Below are 4,193 nucleotides of genomic sequence, written 5' to 3' on the forward strand. Positions count from 1 at the left end.
TCTCTCTCTCTCTCTCTCTCTCTCTCTCTCTCTCTCTCTCTCTCTCCTTCTGTCTGTCTCTCTCTCAATGCATTTAGTACAGGGAATACAGGGTCTCACTACACAGATAGAACTAGTAATGATCCTCCTGCTCACAGCCTCCAAAGTGCTGGGATTACAGGTGTGAGCCACCACGCCCAGTCCCATTCACCATCTCAGGGTGCCCTGGTGGTGGGGCCAGCACAGAACATGCTGGGGATCAAACCCCTGTCCCTGAGCCTGCCTAAATAGGCACTTTAATCCACTGAGCTATCTGGCCTGCCCTTCAAACTCTTGATCTTCCTGCCTCAGCCTCCACTAGTGTCATTTCTCTCCTTATGTCTCAGTGTGTTCCTGTGTGCCCGACTCACTACATCAGCCTGTATCTATTACTCTGGCAAAGAGCTTGACATAGAGGTTGCCCTCATGTCCTTTCCACCTGCCCGTTTAGGTCCTTTGTGCTGGCCCCTTAGTTCCTGAGCCACCCTTTGCTCTCCAGAAATGCAGACCCTGCAGGCCCCTCTTTGGTTTTCCTGTCCCTAGAGATAGCATTGCCAAAGGAGTGCCAGGAGGTTCTCTGTGAGGCTTTAGAAACCGAGATGTAGATGTTAGGAATGTTTGTTGCCACCAGAATTCTGCCGTCTGCAGCCCTCGTAAGGGCAGTGTGGGGTAGGATAGCATCCCAGCGGTGGCAGTGGTGACACAGGAGTTGCAAGAATTTACCAGATCTAGCTGGTATGGTGGTTCACACCTGTGAGCCCAATACTTGGGAGGCTGAGGCAGGAAGATCTGTGACCATTCAAAACCAATTGGAAATACAAAGTGAGATCCTTTCCCAAAACAAAAAACAAACAAGGATAGGAAGAGAGTAAGATTCACCTATTTGAGAGAAGCCTATGCTCTGACCAGCAGAGGGCGTCACTCATACAAGGTGAGAAGTAGTTGGATGAGCAGGGGTTCTGTCTTGGTTACTTTTCTCTTGGTGGCGGGACAAAATACAGGACCCCCCAAATTAAGGAAGGAAAGGTTAATTTAGCTCACAGTTAGTGGAGGTTTCAGTCCATAATAGGCTGGCTCCAAGGCAGAGTGGCACAGGGCAGAGGGCAGTAGTTCATGGTGGCAGAAAACAGCAAAGAGCAAAGGAGGCACAGCTGCTGTGGCCTCGCTCCTTTCCTTGTATTATATAAGGGCTGTCCCAGGGCAGGCGTAGCACCCACACCCGTAATCTCAGCATTGGGTCATGAATTAATCACAAACTCTAGAAGCCGCCCCAATGACTACACAAGGCTTTGGGGGACACCTAGACACAAACTGTAACAGGTTCCCAGCACAACCTGGCTGCTAAACACCTGTGCCGGGCTCTGCAGGGACTCCGGGAAGGGCCGGCACTCTGCTTCCTGGCCATGGCCCAATCCGGCATTCTCTGAGCACTCGCTCATTTGGGCCATCACTGCCAGCATTGCCAGGCAGTGGAATGGGGGGATGGACCAGGGCCCCTCACACCGAGCCACAATCCGGCACTCTTTTTTATTTTGAGAGAGGGTGTCACTAAGTCATTATGTTGTGACTTAGTGCTGTCACAGGGAAAGACTTGAAACTTGTGATCCTCCTGCCTCAGCCTCCCAGAGGGCTAGGATTACAAGTATGTGCCATCATCCCTGGCTAATCATTGCCTTGTCTTCTGCCTTAATCTCGGTGCGTTTGCCTAAAATCCAGCCTGAGTCCATGGATCTTATGACAAGCAAGTTTTAAAATATGAATACCAAATAGTGTCATACACCATGCTTCAAGCAAATCAAGTGGAATCTGTGGTCCTGACAAGACTTACCCCTTGAGTTACGAGTTATAACATCTCCTAAAAAGGGGTGTGTGCGTGCATGCGTACGTGTGTGCGTGCGTGCGTGCGTACGTGCGTGCGTGCGTGTGCGTGTGTGCTGTCAAGGAAAGGAAAGTGAAGGGAAGCCAGAGGCTCCCAGGGGAGCCCTGCCGCTGCGCCCGACCCGGCCGCCAGGGGGCGGTCGTGAGCACGTCGCGCTGCCCTGCGTGGCTGTTTTAAGATTCAACCAAGCAGGTGCGAGCAGCCGCGGCTCAGGGCTTCCTGGCTCATGATGCTCCTCTCCACTCAGATTCTGGCCAAATAGTTCAGAGATGAGTCATCAGAAAGGAACGGAGGGAAAAGAACGCGGGAGGAAGAGGAAAGGAAATAGATCAATCGACAAACATCTACAAAGGGACAAACAGGAGACTAGAGAGAGAAAGAGTAGATCAGGATGGGCAAACAACACCCTAACGCGGGCTGGGGGAGCTCCGAGGTACAGTGGGAGCTTAGCATACTCGAGGGTCGGGAGCAGTCCCCAAGAACGGAAAAGAAACAGTAAAAATAAATGATGAGACCACCTGGGAGACAAGTTTCCAATATCCGATAAGACTTAAAATACCTGAGCAGGCATTGCGGCCTGCACTGTAATCCCAGCACTGGAGGCGGAGGCAGGAGTTTGAGGCCAGCCTGAACTACATTATGAATTGAAGGCCAGCCAGGAGTACATAGCAAGACCCTTATCAATCAATCACTCGGTCAATCAGTCATCAATCAGCCAGTTAAATGTTTCTTCACTGACCCTGCCTCCATCCTTGTCAAGACTCAAGAGTCACAGCTTTTGTGTTCTTTCAGCTTTTCTGGATACTCTTCAATCCATACCTCAGTCCCAGGATTCAAAAATGTGATCCATCCCTTCTCAGAGTGCAGTTTACGTCCTTCCCTCTGGAGAGCTCCTATCCCTACCCCAGACCTCAGTCTTGTCTCATCAGACACATCCCTCACAGTTTCCAGAGCTGGCTTGAACTTGGGATCCTCCTGCCTCGGCCTCTGGAATGGTTAGAATTGTAGGTGTGTGTCCCACACCTGGCCCCACATGATATTATATAGGCATCTGTAATACCTCTAGCATAATTCCCATCGTATGCTGTTTGTTCTTTAAATGCACATCCTTCCTGCTGACCAACCCTGCCTGGTTCCCTGTTTTGTTTACGTATCTTCCAGTAGAAAAAACATAGAAAGGCTTTCATTTAAAGCGAATTGTGAGGGCTAGAGGGGTAGTGCAGTGGTCAGTGCTGGCGCAGTGTGATGTTAATCCTATCAATTGGATTGACTTGAGGGATGCCTAGAAGGTCTGTGAAGCACACTGCTGTGTCTGGGTGGGTTGTGGGTGAGAGCTGAGCCCCAGCCCCTCCTCTCGGGCTCTCTCCCATCTCGGCTTCTCATCTACCATGAACCCAGAAGCCTGCTACCTCCAAGCCCTTCTGCTGTGGGGCTGTGCCTCGGAGCCTGCTGACCCTGGACTGAACCCTCTGAGACTGTGAATCAAAAACAAAAATTTTTTGGGCCCAGCAATGTCAAGCTCACTAACTTATCCAGCATGTGTGAGGAGGGTTTGATCCCCAACACTACAAAAAAAGGAGACAAGGCCAGGAATATAGCTCAGCTGCACAGTGCCTGCCTGACAAGTGAAAGTTCCTGAATTTCTGAGTTTGATTCCCCATACAGAAAAAAAAAAAAAAAAATTCCCCCACAAAGGAAACAAAAAAGATGGTGGTGCATGCTTGTGAACCTCACACTCAGGAGGCTGAGGCAGGAAGATTGTGAGTTTCAGGTTAGCTGAGGCTACAAAACAAGCTCAAAGCCTCCAAGCTTAGACTATGTAGTGAGCTCCTGTCTGAAAAATACATAAGAAAGGATTACCTTGGGATCCTACCTCACACCATAGGTAAAAAACTAACTCAAAATGAATTGAAGCCCTAAGTATAAGAGCTAAAACTATAAAACTCTTAGAAGAAAATGTAGGACAAAATCTTCATGACTGTGGATCTGGTAATGATTTATTAGAAATACAGGGACAAAATAAAAGCTGGATAAACAGGACTTCATCAGAATTGAAAAGTCTGTACCTCATATGGCACTGTCAAAAAAAGTAAAAGGGATGTAGGTGTCACTTTGCGGGCGCTTGCCTAGCACCCTTTACCCTTTCCCGAATGCATGGATGGATAGAGGGAGGGAGGGGGAGGGGGCACATGGAGTGAGGAGAATATCTCATAAGAGAGTTTTTCTAGGATGCATTTTTTTTTAATTTCTTTTCTTTCTTTCTTTATTTTTATTTAACATTTATTGTGTGTGTGTG

The sequence above is a fragment of the Octodon degus genome, unplaced genomic scaffold (assembly GCF_000260255.1).
Source record: "Octodon degus isolate 3935 unplaced genomic scaffold, OctDeg1.0 scaffold00114, whole genome shotgun sequence".
Taxonomy (NCBI): Eukaryota; Metazoa; Chordata; class Mammalia; order Rodentia; family Octodontidae; genus Octodon; species Octodon degus.